A 25,257-nucleotide genomic window follows, 5' to 3' on the forward strand; every position below is an offset into this window, starting at 1 on the left:
CTGATCAGCTCAGAGCACAATCCACCCCCAGAAGGACACCCCCGCACACACATCCACAGCCCAACAAGCCCGTGTCCTGTGAGGAGGCCGCCTACCACTTTGCACTCCCTTCCACTATACCTTCCTCGTCTTGAGCATCTTGTCTTGAAATCCCCCGGAAAGAGTTCAGCCACGTCTGCCTCCCTTTAGCTTGGGTTGGCATAAGACTTGCCTCCTGAGGGTGTAGGCCTGACCCCTGGTTCTCTTGGCAAGCCCTCCCTCTGGGGCGCAGCCCTGGGCAAGCCCACCTGCCCCAGGAGGGAGAGGGCAAGTGCAGGGCCAAGAACTTTCCACCTTCCTGGTTCAGCCAAGGGCCTGTGGGTGGGTGAGAGCAAGATAAATCAGGGACCGCCTGGGCCACCCAGCCCACTCCTTCTAGGCTCAAAAAAGCTACTAGCTTCTTGCAAAGAAATGTTACCAGACCTGAGCAGGGACCAAACCCAGTCCTAAAGGTCTCCAGTGAGATTCATGGTCCTGGACCAGCCACCTGTTGCTCTTAACTCAAAGGCCGGCCAAGGGACCGGCAAGGGCTGTGTGTGTGACTTTACACCAGGTGTCCCTACGACACATGCAGACAGAGCCCCAACTCCTGACTCACCCCTCCATCAAACACTTCACCTCCAGGCCCAGCTGTGAGCTACACTGTGCCCCCGCAGTGGCTACGTTGGAGCTCTATGCCCTGATGTGATGATGTCGGGAGATGGGGCCTTCAGGGGGCTGATCAGAGTCGATGAGGTCGTCAGGGTGGAACCCCATGATGGGATCAGTGCCTTCATCCAAAGCTCATACACTCTCTCTCCCTACCATGTGCCAACACAGCAAGGAGGTGCCCATCGCGAGAGGGCTCTCACCAGAACCCAAGGGCGCAGGCACCCTGATCTCGGACGTCCAGCCTCCAACAGTGGGAGAAAAGGCAGCCTGAGCTAAGATGGGCCCGTAAGAAGTCTCCAGCCAGAGCACCTTCCCCACCCCCCCCCCTCTCTCTATCTCATGGCAGGCACATGCAGCAAAGCAGCCCTGGTTAAAGGACTGTCCGAGGTCACAGGGCTGGTGTGGCAGGATCTGAACAAGGAACAGAGCTTCTGCAGTGCTCCCACTGCTCCCACTGCCTGCAGTCTTGGCTCCAGGCCCGGAAAGCCCCCTCTCCTGGCTCGATGTCACAGCGTGCCACTCTGTCCACACCCGGCCTCAAAGGCTGCCTGGCTCTTCCAGCCCAGAGCCGCTTCTCCCCGCTCTGCCTTCCACCGACGGCGCGTGCAGCCTTGCTGGGTCCGGTAAGGCTGGACAAGCCTCGGAGGGTGAGGTGGGAGGGAGTGCACAGACCGCTCAGGGCCGGGGCTGAGCGCCACAGGGAGGGGCTCGCACCCCACGGCAGACTCACAGGGAGACACGCTGCTGGGGGCCAGAATCGTGGCTCCAGGACCCATCCCGACACGTCCTGCCCCGGACTGGCGGCGGGTCCCCGGCACTTCCCGCACCTGCCCCGGGGAAGGTGGGTGGGGGCTGGTCCCGGCCGCGGTGAGGGGAATCAAGGCGTCGGCACAGGACACGGGCTTCTGATGGCATGTGTGACCCATGACGAGCGCTCTGCAGACCCTGAGGGCACGGGACCAAGCAGGTCCCTTCCCAGGGCTCCGCTGCCTAACCCACAGAATGGGCAGCAGCCCGTGTTACCCAGCAGGGCCCTGCGTTCGGCCTCCAGCGGGCACGATGACACGCTCGCGGAAAGCGTGTAACTCTGGCTACTCGTATGGACTCGCCCACTGCGCAGACAGCATTTAGTTAAAGACCAAGCAGATCGGACAGCCGCCCTCGGTCACCAAAGCACTTTCACCCTAGCAGCTATTTCTGCATTTTCAGAGTGGGTGGGTCTGAGGTCGGCGGTGCTCTCAGAAATGCGTTTTCACATCCTGCCGAGAGGGGCCCCTCCAGGGCCACCCTGCACCGTGTGGGCCAGCGACATGCAGAACAGCCCTCTGAGTCACCCACGCTCTGCAAACCAGAGGCCTCCGGAAGCCAGCGCAGGCATCGGGCCCGCACAGCACCCAGCCGCCCAGACATCTTACCAGCAAGATCTCGGAGCTTACGAGAAAAACGCCACACGGCACCAAGCTGTCCCAAGCTTTCGGGATGAGTAAACATGGCAGTTGTGAGGCTCGGGTTCTGGGTGGGAAGCCAAGGTGCTAACTGGGAGGAGGCCCTGTCACCAGCAAATGGGGCAGACGGCTCAGCCCGCAGCCACCATGGGAATTCTCCTGCAGTTACCATCCGGCCCCTGGGGCCTGCTTCTCTGAAGGCAATGCCGAGCACAGGCGGGTCCCTGGAATCCCTTGACTTTTAACAGGCTCACCCAGTAAAAATCAGTCATGTAGTATTTGAGGGAAAATGGCGTGAGCTAATCATGTTCACTCTAGCTGAGCTGGAGGGGATGAGATTTAAGAAGCAAAGAGGCGCCTGGCAATGTCGAGTGGTGGGTGCGTGTCTTAAAAGGGACAGGGTACAAGGCCATCACAAGACTGAAGACAGAGTTGAGACCCAGGGCTCAGAGGAAGTTGGGGGCTTCCCCAGGAAGGCCAGGAGGCATCCCAGCCAGCCCTTGCCAATAACAATCTCCAGCATCCTGCAAAACCACCAGCGACCTGTGTTTCTAGACTCATGGAACCCACTCCTTCCCATGCTTTTGATGTTATTCTAGCTTTGGAATCTAGTGACCATCTGCAGACCATACAAGGCACTCCTTCTCCAAAGAAAGTATAACCATCTTAGCCTCCATGGTCAGGGGCCTGATGGGGAAATCCAGGTGACCCTAGAAGATGATGGGTGAGCGGCTGCCAGACAGCAACCATCTACAGCTGGAGCCTGGGTCCTGTGGATAGCCACTGGATTCCACTTTGATGGACTTTCTCCAGCTACCACTAACCCATTCCTCACACACAGGGAGCCCCTTGGCCCTGGGAAAGTCCACACCTTTAAGATCAAAGAGAGTACACTTCTCTTTCTCACATTCCTCTGACCACCCTCTCACCCCAGCCCACCTTCCCACACTCTAAGCACAGCAAGCAAACTTACACCGCAGGGCCTTTGCACTTGCTGTTCTCTTCTTCCTTCAGTACTTATAAGGCTCTCTCCTTGGGCTCTCTGCCAAATGTCTCCTCCTCTGGGATACTTCCCCTTACTAGAACAGCAGGCCTCTGTGCTGCCCACAACTCTCTGTTCCTCCTTCCCTTCTTCTGCCTTTTTTCCCAGCACTTAGCTCTACTTGGTTCTATCATTTAGACTGGGCTCAGGGAGGGCAGGGCCTTTGAACTTTTCATTCATGCAGCATCCCCAGTAGTGACAATAAACATCTGTTGGGGAACTGAGTGATTAAAGAAACAAGGAAACAAATGGGTGGATAAACTCTGGCTCTGGGTATCAGCAAACCCAGTGCCGATGTCATCATGGCAAAACAGAGGAATCTAATGCATGTCCCTTAGAGCAGATCCCAGGAGAAGCAGTGACACATCATGTGTTGCTGTCATAAGGGAGAAGCCAAGGGTGTCATGATATCACCCAGCTGGCTCCTGTAACTAGTGACATCCTGGCTCAGAAGCTTCATGGGGCCCCCTTCCCCTTCTGAGGACCGAGTATGGACACAGAGAGCCTCCTACAGCGCGTGAAGATAAGGACTGTGGGACCTGGAACCCCAAACCTTGGTTTTCCACTAAGTCTGACTCAAAGACCTCTCTATCCTGGGCCCGTTTCCTGTGGTGGCCAGGATGGGGCTAGAAACGGCCCATGAAAAGACCTTCGCAGGAGGAAGGTTTTAAGAGTCGCGCATCTGCCAGAAACCAGAGACTCTTAGGCATGAGACAGTCAGCCTTCCCAACCGAAGCCCCCCTGTGTTCCTGACCCTGAGCACGCGTCCATGGAGGCCGCCACGCTCCGAGGGGGGAGGCAGGGGAGGGGGCAGGGCCATCGCGAGCTCAGGAGGCGTATCCCAGCCCATGTGGCAGGCTCAAAGGCCCAGGATGACTGTGAACCCTCATGGGAGGTGGCTCTAACTTTCCTCCTGTTCTGAAGGATGACCTTGAACAGGTTCTAGAAAAACTCCACAAACATGCAGTACTGTACAAGGTTTTGTTTTGGTTTTGTTTTGTTTTCCTGCCTGAGCTAGAGATCCAGCGATCTAAAGTCAACGGAAAGACTCCGTGTCAGTCTGCGCAGCCCAACAAGCCAGTTCCACCATGTCCAAGGACAGGCACGAGTCCCCAGACGGCCGAGACATTTCTGGAAAACAACGAGCTGGGGACGGACCCTCCCAGGAACCAAGACCACCTCCAAAGCAGCCATAATGAAGAACCGTCACCGGGGACAGAAAGCCCATTGTATGGAAGGAAACCGAGAGGCCAGGAATGAGATTCACACACGGCAGGATCACAGGCCCGTGGGGACAGCACAGACTGCTCAACAGTCGGGTCTAGGCCCACGACTTATCCGTATGGAAAACAATAAAACGCAAACCTTACCTTGCACTGGATGCAAAATCAGTTCCAGCATGATTACAATCTCCAGGGTGAAAAATCAGACTACCACCTATCGGGACGCGATACGTGGAGGCTCTTCAAGGCAGCAGGGCGGAAAAACGTGTCCTGCACCTGTCCTCCAGACGTGGGGAGCATCGGGCTCACCTGGAGGGCCTGGAAGGAGCCGAATGCTGGGCCCCACCCTGGGGTTTCTGATTTACCAGGTCTGGAATTTGCATTTCTAATAAGCCCCCAGTCCAATGACACATTTTGGGTAGCACCACCCAAACTACGCGCAAAAAAAGTTCAAACCTTGCGGAAAATGAATTTACCTTAAAAGTTTCTGTTTGTCAGAAGTACCCTTTCACACATACCAGCTATGCAAAAACACTTACAGATCGTCCCCGTACCCAGTGCTGGGAGGCTGTGGCGCTGGGCCATCCCTTCGGTGCTGCTGGTGGGAGGGCAAACTGGTACATCCACTTGGAAAGACAATTTGGTATTGTCTCCTAACAGCCGTGTACGCCCAGTGCCCAGGCAATTCCAGCTGGCGGCATAACGCTACAGAAACTCCCGTGTGTGTGTGTGTGTATGCCAGGAGACAGAGAAAGAATATTCCAGAAGGCACTGTCTGTCACAAGCAAAGGGGAGAAATTTGGAAATGGCCAGAGGTCTCCTGGTAGGATGGATCCAAGAGTTCTAATGATGGAATACTACACAGCAGAGAAAAGGAAAGCGTGATAGCTACCCAAACGACAACATCCAAATCTTCTTAGAGAACGATCCCGTTTACGTACCCTCCACAAGCACACAAAACTAAACATACTACTGTGTGGAGAATCAAGCAGGTGGAAACGTTAGAAAGAAAAGGAAGTGCCAGACACAGAACTGAGGACAGCGTGACTCGAAGGCAGGGTGTGAAGAGGACACATCCCTGACCGTGAGCCCTGCGGGAAAGACGCAGCTGCACCCCAGGTCCCTCCTGACGCGGGAGCACACCGCCTCTCATGAGGTGGTCGCCCCCGAAACACGAAGCAGAATTGATCCGGCCCCTTGGCTCACTACTGATTTGCAGGAAATACTGGGGACAGAGCAACCGTCAGAGGCCTGTGGGGCTTCAATCTGCAGAACCAGCCTTTGTGTGAACCACCTGGCTTCTTGAAGACAGCAGAGGGGAGAAAGATGACAGGGACAGGAGCAGAGGAAAGAAACAAAAACACACACCCAACAACCACAACGTGTGGGCCCTGCCTTGGATCCAGAGTCAAACAAGCTGTAGAAAAACAGAGAGAGAGAGAGAGAGAATAGGGCACTCAGGAGACAAGTGAAAATTTGAGCACCGGGTTCAATATCAAAGAATTACATTTTTAGCTGTGACAGTGAAAAATCAGAGAAAAGTTTTTTAAAGAGCCATCTTGTAGAGAAACCTAACTGAAAGGTTTGCAAATTATAAAATTTTCAAAGACAGAAGAGCTACAAGGCACAGATTATGTTCTTTTTCTTTACGCTCAGGAGAGGGATACAGTATTGGTATTGTTACGTTTGTATCTTACGTATATATGTAATAAAAGCAGCTTGGTACTGGACAGAAGGGAGGCAGGGAGGGAAAGGGGGTGGGGCAGAGAAGGAAGAGGTGGGGGAGGGGGACGGGAGGAAGGGGGCGCAGGGAGGGAACAAGGGAGACAGATGAGCCCCACCCCCTGCTGCCTCCCACAGGAGCTAATGCTTGGAGAGCAGCAGGAAAGCAGCACCCCTTCAGGGGATGGGGAAGGGCCTGGAGCACACCTGGGGCAGGAGAATGCCTCCTCCTCCAAGAAGCCTTCCCTCCTGACTCTGTCTCACAGCACCTGTTCCTTCGTGGCCTGCCTCCCCATCTGCAACGCATTTCTGTTGTACACACTATCCCCACTCTCCCTTAGGCTGCAAGATCCACGGCCCGGGGACCTGCCCTCACTCGCCCGGCACCTGTCCGTGTACCTGGCAGGTCACAGGCGTCAACGTACAGTGTTGGGGGGCTGCCAGGTCCTGTCCTAAGACACCTACACGCGCTGACCAGGCAGGGTTCATGAGGCCCCCCCAGGAGATGTTGCTCTCTTCCCATTCTGTAGGTCCGTCAACCCAGGCTCTTGCTAAGAGTTACAGAGCCTGAGCAGGTAGCTGCTCCAGGATCTGAATGTAGGCGGTGACGCCCGGGCGCAGACTCAAAACCCCCCTACCCTGCGCGCCTGCCCCGCCCGTAAACCTGGGTTTAATGGTAAAGACAGAGCTTTCTGTTTGGGCCTAAAATGATTGGAGTTAACCCCGATCGTCCAAGGAGAACCTGCCTGGCCAAGTGCTTTCTCGTGCCCATACTAGCTCCGGGGCTGTTCCTTGGCAGGCGTCATTGGGGGCCCACGCACACCCGTGTGCACACTCGCCTTACTACACACCACAGGGCAAGGTACGAAGCCGACCCCCTCTGACTTGTTTTCTGCTTGGTACACAGTAGGCACTCAGCAGATGTGTTGAGTGGAACAGACTCAAGGGCAAACAGTTTGGGCCAGGACGTCCAGCTTTCCAAAATAGAAACTTTCGAGCCAAGCTCCACAGGAAAACACGCCGTCCCGTTTCTCCTTAAGAGACCCACTGGCATGAATGAGCCCCTCCTGGAAATGCGAGGCCCCCACAGGAGGGGGCCTGGATCGTCTCAGGATTCCCGCCTCCGCAAGAGTGACTTGAGACAGAGGGCTCTACTTCTGTCCCTCTGCCAGCACCAGCCACACAGAGGGGTCCCCACAAGGCTAAGAGTGAGAGCTCAGAGCACCAGCGCCCCAGGGCTGTGATCTGGAGTGGGAACTTAGGAAGCTCTTTCCAGGGCAGTCCTGGCCACAGTCAAGTGCCAAGAGGCCATCTTGGGGTGAGCACCCAAAAGCAGGCGAGTCAAGGGACAGCGACTGCAGAGAGGACAGGAGACCATCCTAGGACCTTCTCTCTGATCAGAGCAAAATGGGGGGCCAGCCAGAGTGAAGGAGCTTGGACCAGTCTCTGCAAGGGGCCAGGGGTCGGCAGGAGAAAGAAGTTCCAGTTCCTGGACCGAGACAGGAATTTCTCAGAAGCTTGGCAGCCTGGAGAACACAGGGCTGGTTTCTGTTTTCCACCCCCAGAAACGCCTGGAACCACAGCAGGAGGGAGGCCCCGCTGGCCGCACCAGGCCCGGCCAGGAGAGCCCTGGCCAGCCCCAGGATGCAAACACCGTGCTGTTTACAGAGGGAAGCCCCGGCCAGCTCGGATGCCCATTCCGGGCGTCCCCGGCCACCTCGCTCTCGGCCAGCCGGGCCCGGGGACGCTATCTGCGGGAGGAGCCGGGGGCGGGCAGGCAGCCCCGGCGGAGAGAGGAGGGGCGCATGTGCCAGCCAGGCAGCCTCCTGGCGCGGACAGGGAAGGGGCTCGCGGGTCTCCCTGCAGAAGAGTTGCTGTGGAGCCTTGCGCCAGCCCCGCGCCAGCCCCGGCCAAGCCCAGCAGAGGACCAGGGCTACCGCGCACACGCTCTCCCGGGCAGCCTGCTCAGGGCTTGCACAACCGTTTCCATGGCACCAGGTTTTGCTGTCACAACAACCACAGGATGGCCAGGCACTGGGCAGTGCGGCCGGCTGCAGGCGAGAAATCGATTTTCTCGGGGGCCCCGGGGCCAGCGCATTTTTGAAGGCCTGCCCCCAGCTGGGCCCACTGGACAGTGGGGGGCCCACGGAGCAGGGGGCTGGGAGGGAACCCAGGGCCTGGCTGCTGCCTCTCCGTGCCATGCACTGGCCCGGCAGGACCATCAAGACCAAGGCACGGCTACTTTTGGAAATGCTAGGCCCTGGCATGCCAGACCACTGAGACACCCCCATCATTTGCACTGGATGTCGTGAAACTATTGCTACGAAGGCTAAAGGTGGCCACGGACATGTGACATCCGTCACTTCTGTTTTGCAGCTCTGTCATGGGATTTAGAGGGTTAGTCCTCTACTTCCACTACCACCCCCAACCCTGGGACTCTCTCAGGCCTTTTGAAAAGCTCACAGCTCTAGGCTCCAAAGCTGTCCTGATGAGACCTGCTTCTGGGACCGGGACACAGGCTGTCGCCCACTTTCATGCATTCTCAAACCCTGCTAGCGGGTGTCACAAGGCTGTGCATTTCCACTCCTGAACTTCCACGGGAGGAGGTAGCATCTTGCCTCAAGAACACATAGAGAAAGTAGAGAAAGAACAACTACACATTTACTTGCAGGCTGTGTGACCTTAGTCAGTCGCCTAACCTCTCTGGGCTAGAGTTTCCTCACCTCTAAAATGGGAGTAATAGCAGTACTTGCCTCAGGGGCTGTTGTGAGGGTTAACCTGTGAAGGTTAAATGAGTTAGCACGGGTAAGTCTTAGCAGAGTGCCTGGCACACAGTGAGTACCATCAAAGTATCCGCTACTATCATTCTTATTAAAAATAAGTATTACTGTTGTTTCAGGATGAACAGGCTCGCATCATTTAAGAGCCAGACGGCGTACGGTGTCTGTTCTGTTCTCAGACATTCACTCAGGGCCCTACGTCTCACCTGCGGGGAGTGGGCGAGGCTGGGAGCAAACGGGCAAGAGCGGATGTTGCCGACGACCTACTGTGTGCAGAGCCATCGCAGGGGCAGTTGTGGGTACCGAGTCAGAGATGGTAGTCCTTCCTACCCAGAGACTTGGACTTGAGCCAGGAGGGGAAAAAAAAAAAACAAACCCAGAAACACCTGAGAGGTCCAGGGATGGACAGCAGCTGCCAGGGGCCGTGTGTGTCTCCGGGACTCGGAGGAGGAGAGCCCCGCCCCGCTCCAGGGAGCTGGGCAGAGCCTCCAAACGCGGGCTGGACTCCCGAAGGCACAACAGGGAGGGATGGCATTCCAGGCGGAGGTTATGGTATGGGCACAAGTTCAGAGGCAAGAACGTCTCAGCACAGCCACATGGCATCCTCCACTCAAAGCCGAGAGGCGCGGACGAGAGGCCCAATGTCGCGTCCAAACAGTGAGAGGAACCCGAAAGCAGAACTAACAGCTTTCCATTTTGAAAACCCCATTTTTCATGCAAGCCTGTAGGATCATTTCTCAGACCTGAAGTGTGTTCCTTTTATTTTTTTCTTCGCAATTTTCTTAAGGAATACGTGCATATAGCCAAGAAGAAAAAGAAATCAGTAAATTTAAAAACACCAACAGCAAGAGGTCTCCTCTTGGCTCCTGTCTCAGTTGCTCGACACCCTCTTTGGGGACTGTATCTTATTAATAGGCAGGTAGGTTGCTTCGGGTCATCTGCTCGTGAGGACAAGAGGGCAGTCCACGCCCGCGCCCCTCACTCGGGGAAAGGGGGGCTCTGGTCGACGGGCCAGGGGCGCTGAGATGAGGTTCACTGTGGTGTCTGAGCAGATGGCTTCAACCCAAAACAGACAAGAGGACATTAGCAAAGGGCTGGCACATCCCAGATGTATGGATGGGACATTCCTTGGCTCTGGACAGAGAGGACGGTGACAGGGGACATGACGAGCTGCCAGTTACTCCCTGCCAAGTGCCTCCCATGGCTGCTGTGACAGGCATCGGCCACGTGTCAGTCATTTCAACCCAGAGCACCATTATGATCCCCCTTTTACAAACAGGGAAGTTGGGGTCACAGGTATTTAGTAACTTGCTTAAGGCCACACCCCTACATTCACTAGGCAGCCAGCCAGACAGGGGAGCCAGGCACAGATTCGGGGGCGGGGGGGACACTGGATTCCCAGGGCGGCATCCACGGTGGGGTGTCCAGGGGGCAGACAGACTGGCGGGTCTGCCGTGAAAGCCCATGTTCTAGAGGCCCGTCAGACGGAGGGAGTGCAAAGGCCCAAGATGAATGTCCCGTTCAACTCGTGAATTGTATCTGGATGACTCTGAGGCCATCGATACACACGTGCCTCTGACGGCTTCTCCTCTGGGCTCCAGCTCTGTGACCTGAGACAAATCCTTCCCTTGTCCCTCGGCCTGGACTCACAGCTGCGATGGGAGATGGTAATTAGTCTCTGCCTTCCAAAGGTGCTCATTAAGTGCGAGAGACTGTTGTTATAATTATTTCCTGTACTTGCCAGCCTGGCAAACACACCCTCCCCCAGCCATCTGCCAGCAGCTTCCCCTCCCTCCCGGGATCAAAACCAGACCTCTCGCTGTGGCCTCTGAGGCCCTCTGTGCTCGGGTCTACCCCCAAAACCTCCGTCTCACTCACCTCCTGGCCACGGCTGTCAACGACACGAGACCCCTCTCTGCCCTCCACACCAATCGGGCTTCCTCCCAGCTCTGGCCCTTTGCACGTGCTGTTCCACCTGCCTGGAATTCCCTTCCCCCCACCTCCTCCTCCGGGTCTCAGGTCCAGGCCACCCCCTCAAGCAAGCTGTCCCTGGCTGTCCCCATCTGAAGTCCCTCCCTCCTCGACCATCCCCTTGTTGGTTTTATTCAGGGCCCTGAGCTCCAGCTGAAAGCCTCCTTATTTATTGGTGGATTTTTGACCAACATTTTCTCCCCTAGAGACTGTCAGAAGAGGGGCCTCATGCACTGGGTTGGCTGGTGTGTTCCAGCCCCCAGCACAAAGTCCAGCACGCAGTCGGTGCCCATCGGTTATCTTTTCAAGGTAGGAATGGGTGAATGGGCAAGCAGTCGCTTAGAAGCAAACAAGAAGGCAAATGCCCCAAAGATGGCTCCCGGACGCGCCCCGAGGCAGCCAGCCTACCCCGCCACAGGCTACCGGAGGCCAAACCCACACTGCCAGCCCTCCCCATTTTTTGTGGGGCACTTTTCACACATGCCTCACCCAAGGCCACAAAGCAGGCTCCGAGTCAAGCTGCCTTAGACTTCAGCTACTTGTCAACATCTGGCCCCGAAGCCAGTGTCCTGGGCTTTCACCAGGAAATCCACTGTGCACAGCGAGAAACTGCTTCCTGGTGGCTTTACACACCCAGTGAGATCTAAGAATTCTCCAGTCAACAAAACAGGCCTTTTCTAGAGTAGACCCCCAGGTACCAAAAGTACATGAGAGTCTGGTCAACATTCCACGTTATAAAGGCGTTGTTTCCACCAGAATCGGCACTAAATCCGTCAGACTGCTGGTTCTTAGCAGCAGTGTTCCACGCTGAGGGGTCACCTGGCTGTCACAAGTGGGGAGGCAGGTGGGCTGCTGGAATCCGGTGGCCGGGGACCAGGGGTGCTGCTAACCGTCCTACCATGCTCAGGGCACCTCCCCACAAAGAATCATCCAGCCCCAGATGTCTGTAGTCTAGAGGTTGAGAAACTTGATTCAGGCAAAAAGATAAGAAAATGTTCTGGTGGTTCTTGGACTGAAGAGAAGTAGTCCCTAAATTTGGGGAGAATCGGCAACTATATCCTTGAGGCCTCATTCTGTTTTAGATTTTCCTCCTAGTGCTATGACCACTGGACATGATCATATCTATTTGTTTAACTGTTTGCTTTGTTCTCCAACCAGGAGGTAAGTCCCATGAAGGCAGGGACTCCCTCTGCTTCGTGCACGACTGTGTCTGCAGAACCTACAAACTTCGCTTGGCACATGGGAGGCATTCAATACGCCCTCATGGAAAAGATGAAGAAACTCCTAAGAACATTAAAGATTACAAAATATCCAACCTCCTTTTGGAGCTATTTTCCCATTACGATCACACTTCATGTGCGGAAACCCCGAATCTGTTCTCCTGTCACCCAGAATCACAGGTTTTGTGATTGGGAAATGTACATCCTTAAAACTACATTTCCCAGCCTCCCTTGCAGCTCAGTGTGGTCACATGACAAGGCTCTGGCCAATGAGGTGTCAGATGAAGGGCCATATGAGATTATCAGGCCACCCTGCTGAGAGGAAGGAGCATGCCTTTCCTCCTCCTCCTCCCCACCCTCTCCTCCATCCAAGAGCCATCTTGGACAATGCAGATGGGGCACCACCCTGAGAATGGTGGAATGATAGACAGAAGGAGCCTCATCTTGGCACTTCGTGGCCAGTATTGCAGCCCTGGACTGTTTATGCCGTGCTGTTTTATCGGAAAGCAAGCCAAGCATCTATCTTGTTTAAGCCGCTGTTAATTGGGTTCTGGTTACAGCAGCCCTGTAGACGTAATCAATGCATAACTTTCTCCTGCCCTGCAAACTCCAACTGCTTTGAAGCTGAAGACTCCGCAGTGCTTTGAGGAATACCTCCGCCAGCCCGCGCACAGGTGCTGTCTTATGATGTCCCCTTCACACGTGCAGGGATCATAACCCTGAGTCTACACACAGGATTCGTTCCTCCCTAACACCTCAGAAGAAGCATGTTGCTAAGCCAGAGAAAGAAAGGAGAGGAGGTCATAATACTGAGACCCATCGAATGATGAAGACAAAAGGAAATACCCAAAAAAGGTCTATTAAAATCCAAAAAAAAAAAAAATATGTTTAAATCTATGAATTCATAATGGCACACACACAAAAAAAAAACCCACAAAACCCTAATTGATTGCCTCTGGAGGATGTTAAGGAACCAACCCATTATTTTAAAAACTTCATAAATAAAGGAAAAGAATCAAGCATTCATCCTTCTTTTCCTATATGAATTCTACCATTGTTGATGAAGGGACATTTCTCTTTATAGAAGTTTTCCAACTAACAGAAGAGGAAGGGAAGACAGAATTAGAACAGAATACCACCATTTTGCCATCAACACACCACTGAGTCCATGGAGAGGAGCACTAGGACGGTTACGAACGTCACCTCTGAGAGAAGCAACCTGACACCATGTGCTTCCTGACGAAAGGACCCACCGCCAGCTGTGAGGGCATCTTGGCCTCTGAATCAACTGAGCTTCTAGAATCAACTGCCAATTTATAGGAAATAGAGAAGATGGGAGGGACGGGGATGCTTAACCTCATCCCAGGACTAGAACTGCCAAAAGCCAGACTGTAAGAAATGTCATGGGATAAAGAAGCCGGTTTTTTAACAAATAAATGGCAAAATAATAATAATAAAAATAGTTCTGTAGGGGAAACTTTAGATTAAAGCAGACTTAGAGAAACCAAGGTATCCCACCTTAGAAGGTATGGGCCTGGTCTGAATCCCAATTCAGACAAACTATAAAGTCATGAAAACAAAACAAAGAAAAAAAAAGAATACTTTACGATAGGTATGAGACAACAGGAAGTTTAAACACTGGACATTTCATGATAGTAGAGCATTTTCATGAAATTTCATATGTGCTAAGAGTATTAGGAGTGTTTTCTTTTCCTCTGAGGCACACAGAGCACATATGTACCCATGCAATGATACGGTTCTGCTCTCTAGAATTTCTGATGTCTAGGATTTGCTACAATGGGAGTGGGAAATGGTGGAGTTATGGAAGAAACGGCATCAGCCGGGAGTTGAAAACAATCGATGCTGAGTGGTGGGTCTGTGGGTACACTGTGTTATTCTACATTTGGGTATATGCAAAACATTTCATAATAAAAGCTTTTTTTTTTTTTTTTTAAACTCTTCCCCCCCCCCCCCCCCCCACAAAGAAGGAGAAAGAAGATGGAGGGAGCTAATACATCTTGAGTGTGGCAGTCTACCAAGTGCTGAGTTAGGCAGCCACGGATGGAAATGGCCCCTCCAGAAGATGGGTCACCAATTCAGATCCTTAACAGATCAGAAAGAAACCCTGACAGAGTGAGGTCAGCCAAGTATGAGAAGAACAACAGCACAAGCATGATGGCAAAATACAACGGCCTTCCGTCCATCTTCAGGACACAGCAGGGAAGGGTGGGGGGCTGCAGACGACACAGGTATGTGCTCTAACGGAGGTGGTCTCGACAGTAGGCCAGCCTTGACTTTGATTCCAGGTAGCCAGCATGCAGAGCGTGGGGCCCAGGGCAGTCGATTCTTGGATTTTCCAAGGAAAGCCTGAAATCTGTATTTTTATGTGCAATCTCCCGGTTTTTAAATGTTGGCATCTAATCCAAATATTTTTTAAAATACTGTGTGGGCCAAACAAAATATCTTCAGGCTAAATGGAGCCCATGGAACAGCAGTTGGCCGCCCCTAGTCCAAGTACTGAAGCAGACCACAACTCGATCCATCTGCGAGAAGTGGAAAGGGTGCATTAATCAACTTTGGGTCAATTCTTTTTTAGGCATCCAGGAAAGCTGAAAATTCAAAAAGACACCACCAACTTCCAGAAATCTATAAGAACCGGCTGCGGAACATTTCGAAGGCGGCGTCCACATAAGTCAGCTTATGCAACAGAACCTCCACTCTGTCCAGAGTTTTGGAAACTAGCAACCAGGGAGTGTCCTTTCAACTTTCCTGGGATGGGGTGGAACTAACAGGCTTCAGATGCAACCCATTTGCTGGTTTGCAGAACGCCTGGGACTTAAGTCCAAACCACTTGCAACAGATGATCCCATCATAAAATCAAGTCAGGGTGCTCAGCATCCATGGTAAAATGACCAGGAAGCGCTCCGTTTTGGTTTGACAGAGATCCCGCTTCATGGCCACTGAAAGAGAAGAGGCAGATGGCATCCCGAAGCCTTAAAGTGCCAGGACTGGTTGCTGAGGACCTGAACAGACTTCGTTCTGGAATCTCAAGCCTCGGTTTGCTGGTGACTTTGCCCAAGGCAAGACTCCTGACATTCTGGATGGACAAAACAGGCCACAGCCTTGCCTTTATAGGCCCAGGCTCAGCTTCACCAGATCCTCAGGTTTAACCAATTAAAGAGGTGTCAAGAATGTGGTGGAGAAGAGCCAGAGACATGGTTTCATCATTCCCCGAGAACAAAGCCCCTCTTTTTTCCTGAGAGCGTGAAAAGTAAAAGAAAATTCATGCTGAAATAAAGCTGAACGGGCCCAGGGCACGAAAAGAGTCCAGAATTATGCCCAAAGGCCACAAAAACAACATGCACCCGGATCTTAGCTCTACAGAATGGAGTGAAACCAGGGCTTCTTCATAAAAGATTTTTTTTTCGGGGTAAATAAAGCTTTACTATTTATCTGAAATGGGTTCCTTGATGGGGAAGAGGATAGGGAGTACAGAGAAAGAGGCAGCATTAAAAGATCTGATATGCAGCCACGTATTAACTCATGGCCTCCAACAACTAAATTGCTTTTCAAGTTCTACTTTTCTAGAGAGAGACAAGTGACGGCTAGAGCAGATACTGAGAAGTTTCGTATTTTTTAATGCAAAAATTCAGGACTGTGTTGGCTTGTGGCCTGGGACCACTGAAGGGCCATGACAACCACGGCCCTCCACGTAAGGGTGCTCACAGCAGTCCCTGTGCCGTCCTGCAAGGAGCAGAGCTTTGGGCATGCCCAGCCCACTGGCTAGGGAGGAAGTGAGCTTCAGCACTTCTGCACTGTCTGCCAGTAAGCCTGAAAACAGAGACGAGCTTTTCAAAGCAGGTTTGGGTGCTGATCTACCCATAAATCTTGTCTTACTGATCACTTATTCCTGCACAAGGATATTTACTTGTTACCACAAGACAATAACCTCACTTGGAGGTAGAAACAAGAGCTGCGCAAATGACTCAGAACAGTTAAAAGCGTGGGTTTGGGTGGGGTGACGGTGGGGCCATCGGACGACACCAAGTGACGTGTCTCTTGGTCCTCTTTACTGGGCCCGGTCTGCTCGCTATGGGTCAGACGCTGCCCCGGAATGCAGGCTGAGTGGACAGCAAGTCTGAGAATGGACTTTCTTGTGGTTTGGTAGCTCTTGACCTTGAAACGCAAGAGCACATTCCTTCAGAAACATCTGCGCTGCAGAATTTTAAAAAGATGTCTAAGCATCTCCGGGTCTGGGCTCTGCTGGACGGTGGCTCCTTGTTACTTACACGAGCTAGCCATGCAAAGGACACATCACCGGGGATCAAAGGACACCTAAGGGGCCCAGCGAGAGAAATATGAGGTTCTTAGAAGGTGGGGGAATAGCAAGAGGGGCAAAATAAAGTCGCCTCTAGGAAAGTACCTCCGAGATGCTCCCTCTCCTGGAAGAGAGGGTCGCAGACCTGCTGTGGGCTCCGTCAGCTCACCTTCCGGCAGCGGCTCTCGCAAACGTTGAGGGCTCTTCTCTAGACAAACAGTTTCCTGGACTTTGGCATTTTCTAGTAAGACTCTTAAATCTCCTTTGCTGAATTCACAAGAAGTAGCCTAGCAAGGTCGCAAGGACACAGGCTGAGTCAGCCTCTGGGTTCTTCTTCAAAGCCCAGCCCGGCGCGGACCACCTGCGCGGCTGTCTTAGTCTGTTCCGGCTGCTGAAACAGACGAGCCGCTGGGCGGTTCAGAAACAACAAGGATTTATGTCTCACGATTCTGGAGGTCAAGAAGTTCCAAGATCGAGGCACCACCTGTTGCGGGGCCCTGCCTCATAGACAGCCTCCTTCCCCTGTAAGCTCACACGGCAGAGGGAACTAGGGACTTCTGGGGGGTCTCGCATAGGACACCAGTCCCTCTCAGGAGGCTCTGCTCTCGTGCCCTAAGCCCCTCCCAGGGGCCACACCTCCTAATACCATCCCCTTGGGGGTTAGGCCTCAGCATGTGGATGTTGTGGGGACCCACGTATTTCAGACCATAGTGATGGCCGGACCTGATGATGAGGATAATGACGGCGGGGCTGAGGGGAGCCTCCGGTTCACTCCGGTTCACCGTGTGCTCACCAGGTCCTGGCCAAAGTGCTTTCCTTCCGAGGAGGCTCCTTTATTCCATTCTGGGGCCATGAAGGAGTAAGGAGGTGAGGCCAGAATGAAAGAAAGCCTAGAACTCTCCACCCCACAGGTCCCCCCAGATCCATGCTGGACCCTCAGACCAGCCTTCCCATTCCCAAAAACCAGTCCCTGGCACAGCAGTCCCCTCAGCGGGTGACAGATTTGCAGGTGATGCTTGTACAGGAGACGCCCAACTCCCCATCCATGGTGGGGGGACCTGGGAACCCATCCGCGGCATTTTGTAGAAGGAGGAGGAAAACAGAAAGATGTATTTGCCCCTGCCTGTGAGTACATGAACTCTAGAGCCTGTATTTCCAAGCGGGTGAAGACCGGATCTTACAGAGTGAAGAAACCTTATACATTACAAGTGTGTGGCCCTGCGAAGGGCCACGGTACATAACCAGACAGACGGTGTGTCTGTGGGACTGACAGTCATGCTGGCACTGACAGGAAAGAGCTGCCAGAGCAGCCTGGCCGGAGAGAGTGGTGGCGAAGCAAGTTTGAGAAAGGCAAATGTTCCAGAAGGCAGGAGAGGGGGCAGGGCAGACATGGGAGCAAGACTGTGCTGCATAGATCTTTTTATATGGTTTTTTTTTAAAAGCATGTGAACACATTGCCTAAATAAAGTATAAACATCTTCAGATGAACTTTAAAAAAGAACGCTGACCAAAGACCTCAGCAGGGGCAGGACGCTGTGGGCACCTACTAAGGGCGGCTGTGTGAATTAAACTTGGCTTTGGTTTCTGGTGAACAGCAGCGCCCTGATCCACGGCACCGGCACCTCTCGAGGCATCCCTGTGGCCTCATCAGAAGGCACTATCCCCATGTTGCACCCAGCCCTCCTGGGGCCAATGCAGTGCCCGGGCCCCAGGTCCGCTCTTGGTAGCACCAGGCTGACCGTGGGCTGTGCACACCCCTCCCCTCTCCCTCCAGGGGCTGCTTTGTCACAGGCTTGCCGTGGGCACCGGGCAATCCCTGGGAAGATTCCTGACCTGCTGAACAAAGCTGTGCTAGTCCCCCTCTGCACATCCCTCTGCCCACTCCTCCCAGGCCAGTTTCTCACGCGCTGGTGCGTCCAGCTTCCAACTCCCTTGGCCCCTCTGCCAGTGACACAACTAGCAAAACTTGGGCCACTGGGCCACACTCTGCCAGGGGATGAGAGCAGGGGCCATGCTCACCGGCCTTTCCAGCAGTCCCTGGGCAGATGGCATCATCCCCTCACGCAGGCACACATCCCGAGGTCCCCAGAAGGTAGCCTGGGAAGGGCCCCCTGAGCCCGGGCCATGCAAGGGGACAGGGCCTAAGGGTCCTAAGAGCCAATTTTTTATTCTCCTGTGCAAATACACTTTTATAAAAATGTAAGCCCTGTTAACTCCTGAACAAAAACGGCAGCTAACATTTATGGAGAGTTACTTTGTGCCAAACATCGTTCTAGCACGAATCCATTCATTTCCTTCTAAAGGCAGCCCCAGGAGGGAGGAGGGAGGAGGGACGAGGGACGGGCGTCTGCATGGGATAGAGAGGGAGATGGGGGCACAGCCAGGCAGTAACTTGCCCCCCAAGGTCACAAGTCAAACGTGGTGTCTCATGTCGTCAGGAGTCACGCTGAGTAAACACGGACAGCTGGCACAAGGCAAGAGGAGAATGGAAGAAAGACCAAACGCAGAACACAGACGGCATGAGGGCAGGCCACCAGCTTGCCTGGTTTCTGGAAGGGGGCTGACCCTCCGGTTCCGCGCTGCCTGCCAGCCCAAACTCTCCTCCATGGAGAATTCCGTGGGCTGCCCTTCCCACTGTGCCTGAGTGGCTCTCCCAAAGGGAGAAAGGGAGCTATCCACCGCCACCTAACCTCCCTGGGTCAGCCCGCAGTGCTCACTTTCCCTGCCAGGTCTTTCCCTGGGTGGGGAGGGAGCCTGGGACCGTGGAACGTGGGACTGTGTTGGCCCCTGAGATGAACAGAACAGCTATACCGTGTCTTTGCTCTGGGAAAGCCGGTCACATACCAGAGCTTCCACCGGGGCTTTTCCTACTTGCTTCTTGCATCAGGTATTCTTGTCAAACAAAAAAAGGCCACAGTGGCCAAGATACAGGTAAGCCTGGAGAACGAGCCAGGAGAAACTTGAAGCAGAGCTACTGTGATCGTCACGATTATTATTAATGGAGCCCAGAGGAAATGATGGACGTCCTTCAGGAGTCTTATGTCCTTGGCCAGCAACTTCCAACTTCCGATCTTCATGAATCTTTGGCACTCTGAGTATCTGAGCGAGAGGTAGACTTTTCAGGAGAGAGAAAACAGAGGCTGGGGTCTGTGGCCTGGAACCCCCACCACCAGGCAGTTCATCAGCCGTGAGGACAGATCCCAAGGTCAGGAGATATGGAATGAACCACACCCTCATGGGCCACCCATGCCCCGCTGAGGGCAGATAAATGGGTTCACCCACTTAGGAAGGGTGTCTGGCAAGGGTCTCCTCCTGACCTTGTGGGTGGGCACCCGAAGAAGAGATCATAGGAATTTGATTCATAAAACTGGAAACGAGCTGAAGGTCTGTCAACAGAAACACGGGTACAGAGCCTACAGGCGATTCCCTGGATGGAATGATCCACAGCAATGAGGGAGCGAACCCCAGCTATGCCCAGCGGCATCTCCAGTGGCCCGGGCCCGTGGCTGATGTGAGCAGCCAACACACGTGAGCACCACTGTATGACTTCCTTCTCTACAGAAAGGCAAAACGAATCCCTGGGGTCAGAGGGCAGGAGAGTAGCCATGCTGGGGGATGGGACAGAGGAGGGGGGACCCATAGGGACTTCTGGGATGCTGGGCAGGGTCCAGGTGGTAATCCCGTGGGTGGCCCAGCTGGTGACATTCGGAGTATGCGACTCATTTCTGAACGTGCATAGGTCTCGACATTTAAATACATAGCGAGAGATTCAGATTCATTCGATGTATTTCAATAAATGATTTCTTAAGTAGTTCACACGAAGACCACAGAAGCAGATCCAAAACCGGACTGGTCTGAGCTCTTGGCGCCTGGAGGGACACTCACCGACATGCACACATGCACACGCCATCCGCCGTCCTCCCCAGCCGCTGGCGGAGGCTCAAGCATCACCGCGACCGCATCCTTTCTCCCTGACATCTCCAGGATGGGATCGAGGAATTCCTTGGCGTCCCAAGTCTCCCATTGTCCCTGAGTCCTCTCATCTGTGGCTGAATCCCGAGGTGGATGGCAGAGACCACCACCCAGAGCCTGCAGTGAGATGGCCTGGGGACCTGAGAGACCCCGGTTCCGCAGAGACTGTGCCCACGGTGGTGCCCAGCCAGAGCCCGTCCACGCCTCTCCCCTGCCTGGGTCTACGCGGCGCACACTCTCCCTACCTGCCGGATCCAAGTGCCCAGGGCTGATGGGGCTCAGTGACCCCCGCATCCCCCCCAACGCCGTCGGTCCAGGCCGGCAAAGCAAGCGCTACTTTGGAACTAATCCCGTCTTGACAATTTCAGTCACATTTTAAATAATCGCACTAATGAGAGGACACAGAAGGCAACCTTTCATAAAATGCGTCTCCCCTCCATAACCTGCCACTGCGAGACTGCCACTGTATGTATCTGGCTTCGTCCAAAACAAAGCAAGGCCCCTGTTGGCCGACTCCTGCCTCCCTGTGGTCCATTTTCCAAACACAGCCAGAGTCACCTTTTCAAAAGGTAAATCAAATCATACGGCACTGCGAAAAACCCCGGCCAATGCTGGCCCATTCCTCAGCCCTCTTAGCTGCCGGCACCTGCTGTCCTCAGCCCCACCTGCTGTCCCCACCCCCACAGGCTGTCCCCATCCCCACCTGCTGTCTCCGCCTCCCCACATCAACCTTTCTGCCCATGGAGTCTCAGGGGCCAACACCACCCCCATCCGTCCACACGCTCACTCCTATCCTTGTGCAATGGCCTTTTATCACCATCTGAAATATGCTTATTACCTTACATACGAATGTCTGTCTTCTTTACCGAAAATTTACCCCACGAGCAACGACTTCATCTGACTTGTTCGCCTGTGTTACCCAAGTCCCAGAACAGCGCCGGGCACAGAGTCGGTAACCAGTCACTACCTAGGGGTGGGAGAGAGGTGCAGGGGGAGGGCAGGAGGGTCAGGATGGAGGAGACAGAGGGACGGAGGGGAGCCTTCCAGCAGGGAAGGTCAGCAGGAAAGAGGCTGGAGGCTGGAAGGGAAGGAGGGAAGGATTTATTCACTGCTGGTGTTTCCAGGTAAAATCAGGGACTTCAGAACAAGGAAGTTCTAGGGACAAGAAGACAGAGAAAAGGGGCGCCTGGGTGGCTCAGTGGGTTAAAGCCTTTGCCCTTCGGCTCGGGTCATGGTCCCAGGGTCCTGGGATCGAGCCCCACATCGGGCTCTCTGCTCCATGGGGAGCCTGCTTCCTCCTCTCTGTCTCTCTGCCTGCCTCTCTGCCTCCTTGTGATCTCTGTCTGTCAAATAAATAAATAAAATCTTTAAAAAAAAAAAAAAGAAGAAGAAGAAGAAGACAGAGAAAAGACAAGGGAGTGCGTGGGCAAAGCCTACCTTCCGAAGAGCTAGGTTAAGAGCCTGCTGGGGGAGGAGGAAAGGGACAGGGACGAGTGGGGGCGCACGTGGCTCTGGAAACCCACTTCCGTTGCCAGTTCAAAATGAGACTTTTTGAAAATGTCTCAAGTCCTTAGAGGAGGGAAAGCAGAAGCTGCCTTTCGGAGTTCCAAGAAAAAGGGGGGCCCAGTCAGACAGTCTGCGTGCAGGAATGCAACATGACGGCGTCAGGGGGAACGCCCGTGCGGGACACTCTGGACCATGCGTGAAGGGTCAGGGGGACACCCAAACGTGGGGGCTCCCAGGGATCACAGCCGAGTGGCACTTTCAACTTCGAAGATGATTTGTTTGTGTTTGGACCCGGGTCTGCGGGTGACCCCTTCCTTTTCCAGCTCAAGGAACCTTCCCTTGACCCTTGAAACACTCCAGCGTGCTCTTGCGAAGGACATATGAGAAATCCCTGCACATTGAAAGCACATCCTGATTCCTGGCTGGGCTGCCAGATGTGGCCTTCGTGGGCAAGGCCCCCCGGTGTAATCTGAGAAAGGGGGCTTCTCAACCTGGGATGTCTCCCAACCAGGCTAGAGAAATGACCCAGGGATTTCCGGTTTGTCTGTCAGAAATCAATGCAAAATCAACTGAGAAGTTGGAATCCCACATCCATGAAGCCAACGGTGAAATTTGAGAGTGTTCCAAGGGAGGGGTCTGAAATCCCAGCAGTTGTAAAACCAAGGGCATACCCCCTTTCTGGGAGCTGCCATGGTGGTGCTGTATGGGGCCCACAGGGGGCACAATTGGCCATACTGGCCCATCCTGCGTTGCTCAGAGTCTTGGGGGACCCTCCTGGACATACCCAGCAGCCACCTTGCTGCCTTTTGGAAGCCACACAGGTAGAAATTATTCTCTTGCCCTGTCCTGCTCTGGCCCCACATGAAACCAAAGAACTCAGAAGCATGAACACAGGTGTATGGGATGGGGGCAGTGCTGGGCTTCTGAACTCCAAAATTCCCTCAAGGTTATTTCCCCAGAATGTTGGGGAACAGGGGTTCCAGGCCTGCCCTGTGGAACCATCCCAGGATTCCATTCACAGACAGAATAATAAAATGCAGTGTGAACAGCACCCCTGGAGTTGCACTTCTCTTGCGTATGGCTGAGTACATCCTTTGTTTTAGAGATTGATAATGTCCATAGGTGCAGTAATTACTAGGCACTGAGAAGTCCTGCAGTAAACAATTTCAAAAAAAAAACCCTTGGTTTTATAGAATTTTTTTCACCTTTTAAAGCCACAGAACTTTCATTTCAGAGCGTATCTCCTAAAATCCCATGGAATTGGGCTTGTGCAGAAAGTATTTAAGAAAAGGCTCCAACTGGAGAAGCAATTTCACCACATGCAGTTCTCCGAAACATCCTTAGGGCTGACTCATGTTACTGATCTGCCAAGAGCTCACTTTCACCATGACTTTGAACCTGCCTGTGTTCAGAGAGGCATTTAGGAGGCCCTAAAGGGTTGTCATCATCTGTTGCTTTGTCCGAAACTCAGACTTCTATGAAAACAGGAAGCACCTCTATGAGTCTGGGGCCATGATGGACCCTTGAAGGAGAGTCATGACCACCTGGATACTGATGGATCCCTAAGAGCCAGGGCACGGACTGAGTCGCCATCTCCAAAGGGGACCCTTATCATTTGTCTTTAAGGTGGACAGACAGACAGGTGGGAGGCACCAGCACCTGTGCAGCTCTGGGAGACCAAACCAACCACCAGACACACAGTCGGTGGGGGACGTTACCTGGGCCTGCTCAGGCATCAGTTACTTAGAAAGCACCTCATCCCTGATACACCCTCCAAGCGCGTGCATGGAGAGAGGTCTGGTTACAGCCACATCTCACTTATCCGCTCGCATTAGGCATTCTGCATGAAATAGATTTTCTGCAAGACAGCCCCCTTTCAAATAAGCAACCAAAATTTTATCTCCACCCTCTGGAGTGTAAGATGTTCAAGGATAGATTGCACGTGGGTCTCCCTTTCACAAACGAGCACAGTGACCCTCCCCCAACCTGTGTCTGGAACATTCAGGATGAGACGGATCAATTATTAACGTGGCTACACCCAGCGCTCGGCCTGGCAAGGGCAGTTTGACCCTCTAAGTGGCCCAAGCCATCTTTGCTTGATGCGCTTGGGGGAAGTCTGTGATCGCTAGTTTTACTAGTGAGAGCATGTAGAAACTACCAGAAGTCCCGGAACCCAGAGATCACCCAGATTGTCAAAATTTTGCAAAAAAAGGAAAAGTCTTTGAGCGAGTACCAGAGGATGCCTGACGCCAAAGTGATACTCAGTGTCTGGTTTTTAAAAGAACCATCGTGGCCATTCTGAAGTTTTTGGCCTTACTTCCTATCACTTGGCTGGGTTCCCGAGAGTAAATTTTCCACAATAATTGACGTTTTGGGGTATACCAGATGCTGCCGCCTGTAAAAGGTGAAGCCCAGGCTGCCAGTGGTGTAGGTTTTCATTCTACTAAGAAACTCACACCACCTGTTTTCCTGACTCTGGTGCTCCCGGGGAAGGGGGTGGGGGCGGGGGGGGGCGCAGGGGGTTACTCTGCTGGCCCCACCCTCTTGGCACCTGGCAGATCCCAAGGGAGTCCTCCAGCAGAGCTGGCCCCTCCTCCCTGACATCCCAGACCAGGGTCACTGCCCAATGACAGACACAGCCACTCTGCCAAGACTGACCCTCCAGCGGGTCCCCCACTCCGCCCCCACCCCGACCCGCTGCCCTCTGCCTGCAAACTCAGCCACCTACAGACTCACACAAAGCCTCCCTAAGTCTTTTCCTTTGGCCCATCCACCCCAGCAGCCGGGCTCACCACAACGGAAGCCCGCTGTTCCCCACCTCTCAATGCGTCTCTGTTCCACGGGCTCACGGCTCAGATATGCCCGGAGCCTGCCTGCGAGCCCCCCATTCAGGCTCGGCTTTGCAGCAAGCCTGCTCCTTCCCTTTCTACGCTCCCCTCCCCCAAATGCACAAAAGGGAGCTATCAAGAAGCAGGACTTTTTTCCTCTATGGGAATAAAAGTTTCGCCTTCCTTCCTCTCCGTTGGTCTATTCTTGGTGTCCACTTGGCAATGCAAAGACAGTGGTGGCGGTTAAACCAACCCAATTCATGACCCGGGGGACACTCCTTCAGCCAGAACTGCCCTCATCTGCTCTTTCTATTGCACTGGTTGTAGCAAAACCCTAAATCTCTTACCAGCTGCCCCAAAAGTCCTGCAGGGCAAACGATTTGTGCCTAGGGTCGGGTGAGGCATTAAAGGTTCTCTTCTTCAACCCCCTTAAATTAAAGAGGGGGACACAGAGGTCCAAAGTTGGGTAGGAAGATACCCAGGCTCCCAGTGAACCTGCTGGGGCAAGGGGGGGATGCTTTGGGGTCCCCATCCTTACAG

At 53.7% G+C, this 25,257-nt stretch overlaps 1 protein-coding gene across 7 annotated transcripts in view; it reads right to left on the minus strand.

Annotated features, from left to right (window-relative positions):
- NFATC2 (nuclear factor of activated T cells 2) overlaps positions 1 to 25,257 on the minus strand; it is a 156,009-nt gene that overhangs the window by 15,485 nt on the left and 115,267 nt on the right. The window lies entirely within an intron of this gene.

This window comes from Mustela nigripes, chromosome 7 (genome assembly GCF_022355385.1).
Source record: "Mustela nigripes isolate SB6536 chromosome 7, MUSNIG.SB6536, whole genome shotgun sequence".
Classification (NCBI taxonomy): Eukaryota; Metazoa; Chordata; class Mammalia; order Carnivora; family Mustelidae; genus Mustela; species Mustela nigripes.